At 41.8% G+C, this 18,015-nt stretch overlaps 1 protein-coding gene across 4 annotated transcripts in view; it reads right to left on the reverse strand.

The window, feature by feature from the left end:
• FGF13 (fibroblast growth factor 13) overlaps positions 1-18,015 on the reverse strand; it is a 553,717-nt gene that overhangs the window by 306,745 nt on the left and 228,957 nt on the right. Inside the window, exon 1 of one of the 4 annotated variants that reach the window (XM_068250990.1) lies at positions 13,731-13,836. The exons of the other annotated variants lie outside the window; for them this stretch is intronic. The gene's annotated coding sequence lies outside the window, so the exon portion shown is untranslated. Of the gene's footprint in view, positions 1-13,730; positions 13,837-18,015 lie in introns of those variants that run through there. 4 annotated transcript variants of the gene reach the window in all.

The raw sequence follows: 18,015 nt of genomic DNA on the forward strand, positions 1-18,015 counted from the left end.
GTGGCACACACACACACACACACACACACACACACACACACACACACACAGTATGAATTAACAAGGCTGTCTATGCAACACAAGTGTCAGTGGGACACACAGAAAAAAATAGATCACAAGAACAAGATTGGCTCTCAAAAGAGCTTTTGTGGGGTGCTATTTTAGCAATAAGAATCAGCCAGAAGCAAGCTAAGAAGCCTACAAGAGCCTAACTAATCTTTCCCTATGGGAGTCTTCCAGCATTTGTCCCTTCTCTAATTAATGCAGGCACACGAGTAAGTGTAATGGCCGGCGGGGCCTGCCTTTTATAAGGGGGGGAGTGGCTCCATGAGAGAGTGTAGCCTGATTGGCTACAATGTGCCTGCTGACTGTGATGTAGAGGGTCAAAGTTGACCCTAATGGTGCACTATGGGGGCGAACCGAACTTCCGGAAAGTTCGCCTTATATGGCGAACGCGAACCACCGGAAGTTCGCCTGCGAACCGTTCGGGCCATCTCTACATATTTGATGTATATCATTGTCAGTATCATTATGTACCCTTTGATTTCTTACAGAGGCACATAATATGTTGGCGCTTTATAAATCAATAATAACTATAGTAATACAAAAATACTTATGCAGCACAGACCCCATTGGCCACACACCATACAATAAAATTATCCAATTTTATGAGAATCAATACAAATGATCAGTTGTCCAAAAAAATCAAAAGCTATTTTTCTTCATTTGTTTGAGAAATCTGATTGCATTTCCCATTTTTATTCGATAAAAGAAGATCGGGAGTGAAAGATTTTTCTGATCAGTTTTCTGAAAATGTAATCATGTGTGGTAGATTGTCAATTACTTGATGTACAGACCCAAGCAATTATTTTCAGAGTTTTTGATCAATTTTTTTTCATAAGTGGGGAAAATTTGAACATATGTGTGTGGTACATTGGTCAGATTTTTTAAATGTTAAAATCAGTCAGAAAAAATTATTGCAATTCTTGTATTTAAAAAATATTTAAAAAATTGTATGGTGTGTGGCCACATTTCCTCCTCCTTACATTGCAGTGATTATGCTGCCCCATTATGCACAGTTATGGGGTCTGTTTGAGTCTCATGCTGTTGGATGCTAAAACAGTTTTTGTTTTTCCTGGAAACATGACAAGTGATTCTTTAGGACCAAAGACCAGCTAGGATATTGCTTTACTCTGTAAAGTGCTGCGGAAGATGTTGGCACTATATAAATACTAAATAATAATAATAATAATAATAATAATAATAATAATAATAATAAATATTGCGGGGACCAGCTGCCATCCTCAACAAATGGCACTGTGTTATAGAAACCTGCAGCTTCACTATTTTGTTTTTCAGTGGCGCTAATCACTGCAAAATTAAATTTGTTGTTTTTATGAAAATATGAATGTAACCAATTTTCTCATTTCTGCTAGTTGTGTGATAAAATATCTATGCAGCCTCATTTACAATAGACTAAAAAGACAAACATGGCAAATGCAGGTCACACAAAGGGAGGTGTGGTCTGAAGAAAGATCCAGAGTTGAGCCCTCCTGATTGTGTCTCTGAAAAATCTCACTGATCTATGAAAAGCTACATTTAACGATTTCAGCCAAGGGAAACTGTCTGCATGATTGGATAAAGGAAATAACTAATGCAGCAGGAGGGGCCAGATTTTTGGAAAGGCCACAAAGGCCCTGGCCTTGGGTGGATGCAGGATAAGGGGCACTTAGACAAAAAATAGGGGTTGCAAAAAAATGAAAAAGGAGGCTGAAAATGGGAACAATATATAAAAAATGGAGCTGTTCATAAAAAAGAGGGGCTGCTGAACATAGATGTTAGACACGTGGGAGAAGGGGCTGTACATAGAATGGGAGGGACGCTGCTGCACAAGAAAGGGGAGCCACTATGTACTTGACCTAGGGGGACAAAAAGTATAAATCTGATCCTGCCAGCAAGGAAAAAAGAACAATAGGTAGATTAAATAATAATAGAAAAAATCTCTTGGAGATAAACTCAGGAAGGATGGATAAAATGTTCAATGTGTCTTCACACATCCCTCCTTGTTAGACAACAGTATAAGGGGTCAAAGCCCTTCAAAACACAGCACTTATTTATGGACAATACGTGACTTTTAACACAAACATTGGCTGCATATTCCTACCAGCCATCTGCCTACACAAGGTTTACTTAACAAATGATTATTGATCCTCTCTGTACTGTTCCTTCCTACTCCACACATATATGTAGAGATGTGTGTGTGTGTGTATATATATATATACTCATCTACTCATCTAGAGCTGCATCACCCAAACTCAGCCTATGTAGGCAGAGCCGGGACAAGGTCTTCTAGCACCCAAGGCTGAGACAGAAAAGTGCGCCCCTCCATCCCTCCCACTCCAGCTGTCACACACTGATTGCTATTAGACTAAGAGGGCCACAGGGCCCACAACCTCCCCAACACCTTAATATCTAGTTATCTGGCTTGCAGTCACTGCCATGTTTCCCTTTTATTATTTCTTTCTGCTTCAAACACAATTAGGAATGACAGCTGAATGAATTCTGCGCCCCCTCCTACACTGCGCCCTGAGGCTGGAGCCTCTCCAGCCTATGCCTCGGCCCGCCCCTGTATGTAGGCATCTAAGGCCTGGGGGATGTTTAGGGAGCTGGCTGCTATTTCGTCTGAAAACCTGTCTCCACCTCACCTTACCACAGAGCAAGATGGGAAAGCAGGAGGAGCCAAAGCAGCTACCTTGCCTTGGGCCCTATTTCCCCTTGATCAATCTCTATGCTTATCTGTCATAGCATTTTCAGGTAGCAGCTTCTGCCTTGGCTTAGAAAAGGCACTATTTATATCCAGAAGTACACTAATAGTATCTTGCACATCCTGCAGTGTCAGAGCATGTAATTTTATTCTGGCACTTCCATTTAGTTGATTATTTCTGGCCTGCTGAAGGCAAACACTGATTGAGGAGCAGAGGAGGAGGAGTGGCACACTTGGTAAATACACTGACTCAGGCACAGATTTCTGGCTCGCTTCCATTGTTAGCTTCGTGTGGTATTAGGCCCTTCATTCCAGTATTCAAAACAGCAGCATTGTATAGCTATATATATTGAAAGGGAACTGATGCAAAGGTACTGAAATAGTTCATGTAACAGAACGTCATACATTGGACACCTCTTCAAGTTTAATGTCAATATCTGCCCAAAATAGCTGTTCTCCTGTTATTATACCTCAGCTCCAGGTAGGAATGTTCTCCTAGTCCAGCGTATGCACTTCAGTGAATGGTGTAATGGTAAAAAAGCTCCACCTCTGACACAGGAGACCAGGGTTCAAACCATGGCTTTCCTATTCAGTAAGCTGTCACTTATTTATTAAGGAGACCTTAGGCAAGACTCCCTAACACTGCTACTGCTTACTGAGCGTCCCCTTGTGGTTGCAGCTCTGACGCAATATAAATGTTATTTGTCTTGTTATTGACTAGCTGATGTAAAATAAGTCACTTTAACAGTGAAATTCCACCTTTGTTCGCAAATAAGGAATGCATTCAGTTCAGCTTTGTGGATTATTAAGATTAATATACTTATTTCTGTAGTTATCTCACGGGCCCTCATTCAATTCACTTTTTCTCCTAGGAGGTCATTTTTTATCTTTTTTTTTCACGGCTTTTGACTTCAGTTGGCAGAACTCGTCCTGTAAATTCTTGAAATGCTTTGCTCACTCTCTACTAGCAGAAAATGTAGCAACTGAAAGCAAAAAGTCCTATGTTTTCTCACACTGCCCCCTAGTGACAAGTGGCCATAAATTCACATTAAAGCAGTAGTAATTAGAAACAAAGGAAATGTAACAAAAATAAATAAATAAAAAAGTGATCAAATAAATTGGCCTGAAGCACTTGCAAACCTCAGAATAAATTGGCTGCTAAACGGTTAAAATAACTTTACAGCACTCTGCAACTGATAAGGTACCAACAATTATTCTGACTATTATCTTGCTTTCTGGTGGCTTAAAAGGCATTTTATTGATAAGATGTGAAAATAAAACTCTGGAGAAAAAGTGAATTGGATTTGGCCCCTAGGATATTCAGTTAACTTTTAGCCTGAATTTTCTTCCTGAATTCATTTTAAATTGTATCTACAAAATGACTTGAAACTAGTGGTGTAATTACAATTTATGGGGCCCCCCAGCAAAACTTTGAAGGGACCCACCCAATGTTCACAACTCTTCCCTTACCTCCCCTTTGGCGCCCTTCACAGCCTCGGGGCCCATCTCGTAAGGGTCATAAAACAACTGTGGCCATCGAGATCTTCACACCCATAACAGGGTTAGCCACACAAACACCTGATCTGACGTATAGTCCCCTGTATTAGAGGATACAGGGGCCTCCAACAGTTTTGGGGCCCCAACAGTTTTGAGCCCCCCTGCAACTACAGCGGCTGCTCCCCTCTAGTTATGTCTCTGCTTGAAAAATTACTAAAAAATAGGTAAAGAAGTATTATCAGGCTTATTGTGAGTATTTTCTTGCTTGCCGGGGGCTTGATAAGGCGTTAAAACATCTCCTGTAAGAAAACTCAGGAGAAAAGTCAATTGAATACAGGCCTTATCTGTTTATTTTATTGATTATCTTTCCTTGGCCCGTATTCGATTATTTTTTTTCTGCTAAGGTGATATTTTTACATCATATTAACCTCCTTGGCGGTAATCCCGAGCTAGGGTCGGGTGGAAAACTGCAGCTAACAGCAGTAATTAAAACCTCTGCTCGGGGTAGCCGCCTGAGGCTGTGTACAGAGTATAGCCACAGCAGGCGTACATACTTCCCAGGCGATCCTGACGTTGGCCGCCATTCTTCTTCCTCTTCTCCAGGGCTCTGCTTCCTGTTTGTGAGATCACCGGCTGTCGTCATGACGACAGCCAGCAATTTCAATTTTGAGTTTCAGCGCCACCCGGAGGATGGAGGCATAACTGCAGAGCTGGAGCCAGAGAAGTGAGTGATTGTAAAACCGCTGCAGATCTCCCTGGCAGCATGATTTTTTCCAGGTTTTAAGGTCTGAAAGGGTGCAAATAAATTGCAACGCTTTTAGACCCTAAAATCCGGAAAGAATCAGAACGCCAAGGGGGTTAATAGAATGCCTAATTAAGCCAGAAAATACCCTTAATAATTGTAATAGTACATTTTCACCTACTTTTTGGTACTTTAAAAAAAAAAAAAAAAAGGAAAAAGTGACCTCAAAGAAAACGTAGGAGAAAAAGGGAATTTAATAAGGGCCCTTACAGTTAAGATGATAAATAAGTGAGGTGAAATATTTAAGCAGAAAAACCTTGTGAATGAACTCCAACGTCACATTATTTCAAATTGCTTACCTAAATTATGATGAAAATGTACCCATGTCCTCCATCATAGTCCCAACATAATCTGCCATCTTTGACGTAATCATGTTGCTGCTAGTCACTTAATTAATTTAAAGAGTAACTGTCAGGCATAAAATAAAAAATCAATTCTCTATTTGTATCTGGTAAACAAGTAATAAGGATGCTAACTAGGCAATCCAAAAGTAAACAAAAATCACTCTTACGTTTATTCTCAATAGAATATCATTTCCCACGTCCCCTGGGTATTATTTGGAACATCTTCAGCACAAAGAAAGTTGCAGGGCATGCTGTTCGTTTTTTTTTTCTTCTTTATTTTCCTCCCCTTTTCCCCTCAGACATAACTAATGCAGCTTGATTGGCTGAAGCCTCTTTCACTCCCATTTTCCACTCCCACACAGTTCTGCAGTATCACTCCCGTTTTCCCCTCCCACACCTCTGCACTGCAGAGCTGTGTGGGAGTGTCTGAAGACTGGGAGGAGGGCGGGCAATGCATACAAAATGAGGCAGAGGAGAGTAAGGGAGGAAATGACATCAGGATTGCCTTCAAAATAGACACATTTAAAGTGAACCTCCAGACTAAAAATCTACTCAGCAGCACTGAAAAGACTTAATGTTTCTTTAACAGTTTCACAGCATCAGAACTTTGTTTTTCTTATCCAAGCCTCATTTTTAGCTGCACAGAAGGAAACTGCCCGGGCATTTTCCCCTGATGCTGTGCAAAGCATGATGGGATTTCTGACGTTGTTCTTGTTCTGCTGTTTTGGTGCAATTTTTTTTGTTTTTATTTTGAATTTGAGATTTGAAGCCTAATGCGCACAGCTGGGAGGGGTGATCAGGATAGAGGACAGTTGGAATTGTGTCTCAAGCTCCCTGTCACCTCCTTTCAACCAAAAAGATGGCTTCTCCCATGAAAAAGATGGCTGCCCCCATGAAATCACATACATTTGCCTGTTCTTTTAAAACAGGATGGGTAAGAGAGTATATTACCTATCTATTTTAATTATCTTAACTAATGTAACTTAAAGGGATACTGTAGGGGGGTCGGGGGAAAAGGAGCTGAACTTACCAGGGGCTTCTAATGGTCCCCCGCATATATTTTAGATTCTGGGATACTGCAAGTTTGTATCAGTCATATGAGACAATACAACATTTAACAAACGTTATTTAGATGTGACACAGAAAAAATATTTTGGGAGTAGGAGGATAGATACAATTGTTAGCTCATCATTATATTTTCACTTTAGGTTTCAGAGTAGGTGTCGCTTAATATCACTAACTGTTTCTTAGCTAATCACATAATCCAGCGTACCTACCACAAGCCAATTTAATATTTTTTTGGAAGGAAACCAGTCACCTGAAGGAAAGCCACACTTACCTTACACAGGTGGAACATGCAAATAGTACCTGGCTGGGATTCAGACCCAGAATATAGCTCTCCTAGGTGACCGTGCTTCTAGGGATGAGCACACAGATCTTGCAGAGTTGCAAACTCCAATTTCTGTGCCAGAATTTCACAACTTCAAGTTGAAAATTAGAATTCAAAGAATTCCATTGCAAAACTTCCAAAAGTTATGTACACACGTGCAATGTGCAACGTTTATTCGGATAATCTACAAAAATTGCCTACAGAGCCTGCTTGACATGAAGGCAAAAATTCTAAGGAAGATTGTAATCTATTGTGAACAAATTATTATTTTTTAACAACTGGTTTTATTGAGCAAAATAAAATAAAATATTACAAAGAGTGTAAAATAGATCACAGAACATAGATGGAATAAAACAAATAAGCTATTGTGAACAAATTCTGATTAATCTTATAGTTAGTGTGAAAATACATTTGCAATAATTAACAATTTTGCAATGCAAACTTGGAATCCACAAAATTCAGAATTTCATTTGAAGTGTGGGAATTTTGAAAAACAGACTAGAAATGCTTGACCAGTTTCATACATGAACTTCATAGAATTAAGGTGAACCTACTTGCTACTTCCTTCACTAACCGAGAGAAATGTCTCCACTACAGGGAGTCTGCACACATAGGTATGCCTATCTGATCCAGCCCTAACTTGTTTCTACTAACTAGCGGACATCAAGACTGAAAACAGATGATATACAATGGCATAACAAAAAAATTCCATCAAGAAGTCCATATTCAGGTAGCAAACTCAAGTGTATCTACCCAAAAATGAAGTTTTTCTCAAACGTACAAATCATCACCATTGTAAATATTGTCAGGAAGGATCACCCAGGCGAAGGGGGTGTCGCTGAATCTATAGAACTATACACTGGTAACAGAGTTGTCACCTTTACTAAACACATATCCCCCCTGCACCTATCTGCATAAAACCCAACCCAGGAGAACCAATTGTAAATATAACGTGGTAGGAAGCAGAGGGGGCCATATGCAATTCCCTTTTTCACCTGCATTTTCTCCTGGGAGATCATCTTTCATCTTTGATTTAAAATAAATTTTAGCACTTTGCAAGCATGTACCAAAAAGTAGGTGAAAAAAAGTACTTCCAAAATTATTTTGAGTATTCGTTTGCTTGCTGGTGGTTTAAAGGGCATTTTATTTGCAAGTTGTGATAATTTCACCTGGGACAAAACACAGGTGAAAAAGTGAATTGCATATGGCCCGTGTCCAAATGTTACACTATTCATCTTAAATTAGGCCATTGCAACCACAATTCTTATTTTAAACAACTGGTTTCAGGGCTTCAAATGTACCAGCTGAAGGAGTTTACAGTAGGCTCTGTAAGTGAGGGTGTTAGTTTGGCTTTTCATCCTCGTACTTCTCAGTGGGCAGGCCACAGACCAGGGATGTCTGGGGAGATTATAGCTAGAAACCCTGACCGTCTTTGCTAGAGGAAATGGCAGATAATGGGCTCCTTAGCAGATATGTTTTCAATATCGCCTACACAGAAAGAAACAAACTCCTGCTTGCACAGGACTAGGAAAACATTGCTAGCAGTTGTGTACATTAACATTTTGGCAAAAGCAAATCCTCCAGCATACAAGTGAAATATTTGATTAGTGCCTCTTCAGCTACAGCATCACATATCATATTGTTGAATATAAGACAGCTGTGGCTCAACACAAGTCTCAGAGATTAGATGTGAACCATTTGTGAAATCTCCTATTTTACTAGCATGTGAATGGCAGAATCTCTGAGCGCTCTAGAGAAGGATTTAACAAATCAGGAGAGCACAGCTCGGAGATGTGGCCAATCTTCCCACAGGGTGCCAGTGCTTCCACTGACAAGCTTAATAAGAAATGTTCAAGCATTCCCAGCTGACTTGTTTTCAAAGCAATTTATCACGTCTAGACTGTATGAATACATAAAAATATTTACACATGAAACATTCGGGTCATAAATTCAGCAAGGACAGCGCTTGTGCCTCCTGCGTGTGATGATGTCTGCAGATGCAGCCACAGACCTAATTACAGCACTAGTATCTGGGGATATTTAGGGATGGATGAACAGATGGACAGATAGACAGATAGGTAGGCTGTGGCTCCTTGCACAAAATTTCAATAGATTATAAAGGTACTATATTTCAAAGACCAGGGCCGGAGTTTCCATAGAGGCAAAGGGGGCAACTGCGGCAGGACCCCAGCCCCCCCGAGGTGCCCCCCTCCAGCTATGGTGACCCGTGAGAATGGGGAAGCTGTGTGCGCATTAGAACCGACTCTGCTAAAGACTAAAAGCAAAACATAACACAGGTAGTCCCCAACTTACGAACACCTGACTTACAAATGACCTGCCAATAGGAATAGCCATTACCATATACCATATAGGAAAAGTGAATGATATATAGGGGTATGCAGCTGTAGGGTCTACTATCTTAAAGGGGGACTACAGCGAAAAACTGTAAAATTTAAAATATGTGCAAACATATACAAATAAGAAGTACATTTTTTCCAGAGTAAAATAAGCCATAAATTACTTTTCTCCTATGTTGCTGTCACTTACAGTAGGTAGTAGAAATCTGACAGAAGTGACAAGTTTTGGACTAGTCCATATCTTTATAGGGGATTCTCAGGGATATATTTATTTTCAAAAGCACTTCGTGAATGGCAGTTGCTCTGTCCAACTGCCAAAAAACTGTAGGGAGCAGGGAAGCTGGGCAGCATCATTGTTTAAATCCTGTTTAGGGAATATCTTTATAAAGAATAAGAGCCTTGCTGAGTATCCCCTATGAAGAGAAGGACTAGTCCAAAACCTGTCATTTCTGTCAGATTTCTACTACCTACTGTAAGTGACAGCAACATAGGAGAAAAGTAATTTATGGCTCATTTTACTCTGGAAAAAACATACTTCTTATTTGTATGTGTTTGCACATAATTTAAATTTTACAGTTTTTCGCTGTAGTGCCCCTTTAACTACCCATCCTCGGGTTGGGTTTTTTTCTAGAGCACCCGGATGGTAGTGGAACTTTATATTTTGAACTATACCAAACTTTTTGTGATATCTTGACTTCTTATTGAAATGTGTCTATGAGATTGGGGACCTGGTTGTTAGCAAGGCTTCGTAGTTTGGTTATGCTATGCTGTTTGTTTTAGTCTATTTCTATATGATTTAGGTTGGACTATGGTTTGGGTTTTACGCCAATTTTACGATCTCTGGGGTTTTTGTAATTTCATTTAAGGTGTTACGTGTGTATTTCAATTGATATGCATATTTGTACTTCTGAACTTGTTTCATTATTGCTTTTATAATAAAAATGGCAGTAAGGAAATAACTTCAGGTGTCATTTAACAGAGTCTTTAACTACAGGCTCTCTGTTTTTTATTCTTGTTACTCTGTAATAACATTCCCAAGTGGATAGGTTTTTTTAATCCTCTAGAGTGTAAGCTCACAAGGGCAGGGACCTCCTCACTAGTGTTTGTTTTGTCTGTTGTAATTAATCATATGAAGATGTACCAGTATTTAGAGATGGGCTGAATTGTTCTGCCGGCGAATAGTTCATTGTGAACAAGGGGTGTTTGTGTTTGCCCCGTCAGGGGAGTACATGCAGTGTTTGATTTGCCCCCTATACATTATAATGGAGCCAAACTTTGACCCCTCACCCCAGAGTCAGCAGACACATGGCAGCCAATCAGCTATCCCTCCCACCTGGACGCCCCTCCCCCCATCAGAAAGCCAGCACAGAAGCCATTTTGTAGTCTGTGTTTGGCTTCTGTGCTAGGCAGATAAGGGACAGAGTGTTGCTGACAGGGAGAGTGTTAGATAGACCTGTGTTCTGTGTCCTCAGTGCAGATTCTTGCTGCTACCTGCTGCCACATTGTCCTGAATAGCTAAGCCCTTCTTAGGACTGATACATTGTTCTTCTTGCTATTGTATTGCTCTTCTGTGGCCAGTGCAAAAGTTAGCTGTTAGAGACAGGTCTGCAGGTCCTAGTAGTACACCGACCATTACCCAATAATCCTTCACACCACTACTGGCATCTAGCCAGATACAGTCCTTGTAGGTTTCAGAATTCGCCTACCCATTGAAGTTTATGGCGATTCGCAGATTCAAAAACTTTTGCGGAAATTTGCCCTTGTGAATCTTACATTTGATGCTGGACCCATCACTACCAGTAAAGATGATGTATCAGACCACACATCAACAATGTATGCATTTGTACGTGTATTGCTGTGTTTTGAACTTCTCATCATGTATCTATGCTTCCCACTATTTTTATATACTATACACAGCGCTACATATTGGCACTATATAAATAATAATAATAATAACAAATAATAATTAAAAAAGAAAATGCATCCTTGTATTTCTCTCACTACAGTTGTCTTTTCGCTTATTATTCCAATATATGAGTATTCCAGCAGTCCACTACAGGAGACTACTCCAGGTTTATTCACCTATATGTTGACACCTTAATGCAATACTTCTGGGCCATGCAGGCAAAGGTGTCACTCCTTACCCTCCCACCTTGTAATACAGCATCTGCTCCTTCACCACAGGTAGTGTTGTGGCCACACTTGTTATGGGTCGTGTGTCATTGCAGCCGTATTGCTATGTGGAAGGAGGTCACAGTAGTTACACTTCCTGTATAATTCCTGGGAGATGGGCTGCCTGATCATGCCTGTCACCATGGGGGAAGGTGGTTAATTCAATGTTTTGCTGGTAGCACCATGACTTGTGGTTATGCCCCAGCATGCAGAGACGCTTGTTTCAAGGCACAGTGCAAAAAAAGGGTCCCTGCATCTGATCGGTCATTTAGGTGTGGGGATTGGCACCATCATTGGACCCCTGTATGAATTATCAGTAATCAGACACCCAAAACAGAAATTGGGAGCCCGATGACTAGCAGACAATCGGCTATTACAATCGTTATAGCCATAGAAGCTTGGCTACAACTAGCAGTTCTTTTAGCACTATGGTTAGGTTTGTTTTAGGCACTCAAAGGGGGTCTTAGCCTGGGGTTAACCTCCTTAGCGGGTTCGGGAAAGTTCGCCAAACATGGCCGCAATGTTCGGCATGTTCGGGCCGAACCCCGAACTCCCCGAACATCCCGCTTTTGGGGGCCCTATGGGGTCGCAGGCATACGGTACGGTACTACTACTGAACCGCCCGCTGCCCGGCCTCCCTCAACGCGTCACTCTCCAGACTCCTCCTCCTCAGTCACTCACTTCACAGTGCCGCCCACTGCCAGCCACCCACTACCACCGGACTGGTACTTCCTGAAACTTTTGTATGGGGAAGTGGGCAGAGGGGGGAGCGCTAGCGGAGGGGGTGGGGGGAATTTCCGACCCCCCCCCCCCCCCGCGATCGGGGCATGCTCCCCCTTATGCCTGCGACCCCATAGGGGGGCAGTATTCGGCCGCCCAATTAGTCGTTCGGGGCGAATCAAAATTACCAATATTTTTAAGTAGAGGCAGTACCCGACGCCCAACTTATGCGGCACTGCTGCAATATGTACCACCCTGCATTGCTGGGAAACTTTAGAGCTCAGGTAGTCCCCAGTTGAAGAGTGAGATAGGTACTGTAGATTCGTCCTTAACCTGAATCTGTCCATAAGTCAAAACACTGTACCATCTCTGCACCCTGTACCATGCTCCCCTCTGCCCCCTATGCTCCCCTGTGCCCCCCTCTGTGTTGCCTCTGTTCCCCTGTGCCTGCAGTGTCCCCCTCTGTGCCACCTCTGTTCTCTCAATGTACTGCAGCAAAATTTCAGTTTATAAAATTGTAAAACATTTTTTACAATATTCATTCATAGATTATTTAGTTAGTATTGGCCTATTGTAAAATCGTTCCTCTCCCTGATTTATAATCTGACATTTTTCACACATGGAATGTTTGTTACTGAGCATTCTATGCACAGAGGGAGATATTGTTAGCTTGGCAGTTGGGAAAAGCCCTTATTTCCCACAAGGTTCACAGACAGCAAACGGTCAGGACTATGGTCATGACATCAAACTGTGGGAGGGGTTTCACCACAACATCAGCCACACAGACCCTCCCCAATCTCCCCCACCCCCCAGCGGATGATCTATTTGGGAAAATGTAAAGATTTCTCCTGGGAAAGGGGGTATCAGCTACTAATTGGAATGACGTACAATCCTTCGTTAAAGTTCCTCTTTCAATTCTGTATTTATAGTTGATTAGTGCCATCCAATCTGACCTGTTCCAACACTTACAAAAGTAGCATGTGGCCTCATCTACCATATGGTGCGCACAGGAAATCTTCCAATATATTGTACTTCTGTCTTCTAACATGGCAGCTAATAGAGACGTTATTCTGCACACCACATTACTAAATGTCAACTACTTCATTTTCTCCAGAAGTGCAGGAACTTGCCTGGAAGTGAATGTTATTAATAGTTCTTTCAACTCTCATAACATTTTCATTTTAGGACCCTTTCAACTTACTGCTGACACCACAAACCACCTATGGTAAAATCATTTGTTGTCATCCAGGCACCAGTTGATTTTATAGAGCAATGAATGCGAAGCTGCAGTCACTAATCACTAAATCGTACTGGTATTACATTTTTTTTTTACCATAATGAAGAATGTAAACGATTCAGACACCAGGTTAAAAATAATATCAGCGCTAGCTTTAGATAAACCCGTATGTGAGCTGCTCAGCAGCTTGTCGGCAGCAGTGGAAGTATTCAGCACGGATCCGAAAAATTGTAAAATATTCATAAGCAGTGTCTGGGAGGAATTGAGCATTTGCAAACATTGCAATAAATGCCAGCTTGCTCTTTTTTTTTACACCATCGGATATACATTATGACTCTCGGTGTTGGTATAATAACGAAAGCAACATATTTATTGACTGTAACGCTGTAAAAGGTCACGAGATACAGGAAAACAGAACAACAAAAACACAGATAAGACGCAACTTACCTACTGCATGATCGTCGTCAGCTCTATGGGAAGACCGGAGACTGAGCCAAGCACTGAGATAGCTATGCAGATGCAACACAGAAAAATACTCAACAAGAAGCGTTCTCAACTATGCAATCTGCTCTGCCTGCACAGCTGTTCAAAGGCTTCAACACAGAGAATTTTTTTTCTGGTTGGCAACATTGCAAAAGTCATTTTCTTTGTTCTGGCCAGAGATAAGTCTGTGCGCTCGGGTTTAAAGGGAAATTTTGCTTTTGTTCTTTGAGAAAGCAATCCCCTCGTTTTACCTCTTAAGGCTACAAGGATTATATCAAACATTGTTTTCACTAATCCTTAAAGCGATGGCAAGCACTCTCGCCTTGCAGGGCTGGGTCCCTAGCTTGAATGCCAACCAGGGCACTATCTGCACAGAGTTTGTATGTTCTTCCAGTGTGTGTGCAGGTCTCCTGCCACATTCCAAAAACATTCAGATTGGTGTATTGGCCCTAAGCTACAATACATAAACTACATGATGCACACATAGACATAGGACTATGGTAGGGATTGTGAGCCCTAATCCCCTTGTTTAATGACACTACACAAATGCAGCATATGTATTCCAAATGTACTGTAATAATATATCCTGAATGGGGGTGTCACAGTCTGTTGCTAATCAATGGATTATACAGTTACAAAAGGGGGGGAGGGGGGATAAAGTTTGTTAAAAGCACAAAACGTAAGAAATTAGGTGGTGGCTTTCATCTTCAATGACACTAGCCAGGGTTAACAAAAAATGATTTTTATTTACACAGGCAATGCATTTTGTGAGTACTCATCCACTTCCTCAGGCCAGTAAAATTGCCCCTTTAAATCAGCCGGGAGAGCCTATACATTTTAACAGCCAAACATGAATATGATTGCAATCACTTTGGCTTACAACTAATACATACACATGTAAATGGGTTCTGTATTGGAATATGAGGAAATTGATTTTTTTTTACAGCCACAAAGCATGTATCAGGCTTCACCCCAAATCATTTTCCACACAAAATGTATAAGCCCCCTCAAGAGCTTTCATCAATGTACAATATTGAATCTGGATGCTATTAACTTTGTACACAGTTTTCTGTTACAGCCACACCCACAGATGGTGCATATTCTTGTATCAGCTGATCTCCAATGACAATTTCTTTTCAATTATGTCTATATTGTTATTGAAAACTCATTGCTGATATTTACTATACTTGGTTCTTAAAGCTGGATTGTCAGCAATAAGATCAAATTCCAATTACCCACTGCTCTGTGTTTATTATGCGGTCTACAACCCGACCCTGCATTGCAAGCATTCCAATATAATCATACATGTTTCTGCTGTAATAAATCTTATCTCAGTCAGCCTGGCTCCTTTCTGGTACATTACTGGGGAGAAGACCATTCCTGCTCCTCACTGTGCAGTTCACTGTGACATAAGGCTGAGAAGGGAAATACACCTCGCCCCTCTGCAGAAGCTGTTGAAATATAATCTATACTGTGCTCTTGGGTGTTTACAAAGCAAGCTAGATATGACTGTGCAGTTTGTAGGTGAAAAAGAGAGTAAGGGAGGAAATTATATCATGATTGGCTTCAGTCAGAGGTAGTAAATATGGAAACAGTTTTCTCTTTAATAACATTCACTGAAATCAAACTGTGGACAGCCCAATACATATGTTATGCAAGTAGAACAAGTATTTATCTAGCAAGTAGAGCAAGTATTTATCTTCTTATATATGTGTTTTTTCCCTGGGATAGTATGGCTGTCCCTGCTGCTTTAAATAAAATAAAATTTACAGTACTTTATTCATGTACTAGCTGGTGGCGCATGTGGGGAAGAAGGGCGTACCAGCCAATCAGCGCAGGGAGGGCAGCGCAGGGGGTGTCCAGAGGGGGTGTGTATATGTGTGACACATACACACAGCAGATGGCTTGGAAATTATTATTACAGGTAAGTAGTGAATGTTGTGATTTCAACCAGTGCTATTGGCTAATACTATTTTGCAGGCCTTATAAGGGACAACAGAGGCTGAAAACACTTGACATCTCGTCTCGCAGTAAATTCTGGGCACCTGCCCTAAATGCCAGGGTTTGATGACATCACTGATTCCAGCAGATCTATGCATAAGCTGCAAGATCAAAGCACTCTTTAGTGCGCTAAAGGGTGACTGTGAACAGTAATTATTTCAGCACATTCTGCAATAAATGCTTTTCATGTAGATGACTGTGCTGTAATTAGGGGTGCATATGGTTTAATTGCTTTTAACTATCACATTCATTAGCTAAATGACAGCTGTGAAACCTGCCAGCTCTCCTTTGATATATCATTGAATTCATTCCATCGATGTTAATATTGAACAGAAACTTGAGGAACTTGGGGGCTGGAGGATCTTGTACATGGTTAGGGGGTCACATAAGATTTAAACACATGAAATAGTCTTAGCACTGTATATTTGATGTCAGGCAGTCCACAGAGAACATATTCGGCTAATCAGACCTGAATTCTTAAAACGGAACCAGACTCTCACTTTCTTTATTATCAGAAACAAGTGTCTTCCGCCTAGGTAAGATATAAATGAGTCATACTGCCTTTATAACAGACTAGTAGAACTAAGCCCATTTAAAAACGGGCTCTAGGTCTGTGTCGGAAACCCCCCTCCCTCCCCTGTGGCCGCCGCACAGTCAGCACGAATTTGCATGCCAGCCACGTGTGCACACGCCCCTGGCTGTCTTGCTCCCTGTCCCAAGGCTGTCCATGCGGCACATGCGCAGTAGCACAAACGCACGGACACACACACACACAGGGACAGGGACGCAGAGACACATGGGGATTAATATATAGGACTAGTTGACCTAAGCCCGTTTAAAAACCTGCCCACCTGCCCGGCCGGCCCGCCTCCTAGCCCGTCCTGTATCCTGTCCCAACGGCTGTATCAGTGCAGGACATGCGCAGTAGCGCAAAAGCACAGACACATGGACAGGGCGCAGGGACACTTGCTAATTATTAGGTAGGATATGAATGTAGCACATGTGCATGTTCCTCCTCTCATAGAGGTAACTATACATCATGTGGCCTCCAGCCAAAAAAATTTCCCCCATCCCCCAATGTTGACCCAAATGACCAGGAGGCCCATCTGCTACAAATTATATATCAAATGCAGCCATGATCTCCCCACCCATAAATACTGTAGCTATAGCAACACTTGCTCAGAGAGGCTGGTTATTCCTTGTATTGGAAAGAGGGTAGCATGTTGGGGGCCTGTGCAGTTGCAAGTGCTGTATACATGGCCAGGTCGAGGCAGAGGCAAGAGAGGCTCCAGCCTCAGGATGCAGTGTAGGAGGCGGCACACAACTCACTCAGCTATCATTCCCCTATTGTGTTTGAAGCAAAAGAGAAATAATAAAATGGGATAAATGGCAGTGACTACAAGCCAGATAATTAGAGATTAAGGTGTTGGGAGGGGGGGCTATGGAGCGCCTCTTAGACTAATAGCAATCAGTGTGTGACGGCTGGACTGGGAGGGATAGGGGGGCGCATTTGGTGTCTCAGCCTTGGGTGCTGGAGGACCTTGTCCCGGCTGTATATAGTTATGTCGCAAACTGCTCTGTATCTGAAAAGTGGTAAGTAGCAAGGCCTGCATAACTTGGACATCAGCTACCAGTGAAAGTGGAATTATTATTATTACTTATTGGATTTATATAGCACCAATGGAAATAAATAAAATAAATAAGGTTATAGACAATGAGAATCGGGGTGTCAATACAATACAGACCATAAGCAATAACATACACAATGCCAGATCATAAACTTAGGTAGTAGTCCCAAAATCAAGGGCTGTGGAGTCAGTACAAAAATCTTCCGACTCCGACTCCTCAGTTTCTGAAACCACGACTCCGACTCCAACACCGACTCCGGGTACCCAAAAATGCTCAGACTCCGACTCCTTAGTCTAAGGGCTGGTTCACACGGGCGTCTGCTGAGCTTTTGCTTGGCATTGCGTTCAAACGCCAGCGTTTAAAAGCTAGCTTTTGAAAGCTTTTGAAAAGCGTTCAAGGCTAGCAGTTCTGGTCTCTGCTATTGTTTCCTCGCGTTTACTGCCTCTGAAAGCAGCATGTTGCTTTTGAGACTAGACGCAACGCTGGGATCTACTGCCAGGCTTTCATGAAAGCCTGCAAAAGCCAGCTCTAAACGCTCCCATTCACTTGCATGGGATGGCAGTAGATCCCAAAAAACGCTGCGTCTGAAACGCTGCGTTAAACGCCACAAAAACGCCCG

Source organism: Hyperolius riggenbachi, chromosome 8 (genome assembly GCF_040937935.1).
Source record: "Hyperolius riggenbachi isolate aHypRig1 chromosome 8, aHypRig1.pri, whole genome shotgun sequence".
NCBI classification, from domain to species: domain Eukaryota; kingdom Metazoa; phylum Chordata; class Amphibia; order Anura; family Hyperoliidae; genus Hyperolius; species Hyperolius riggenbachi.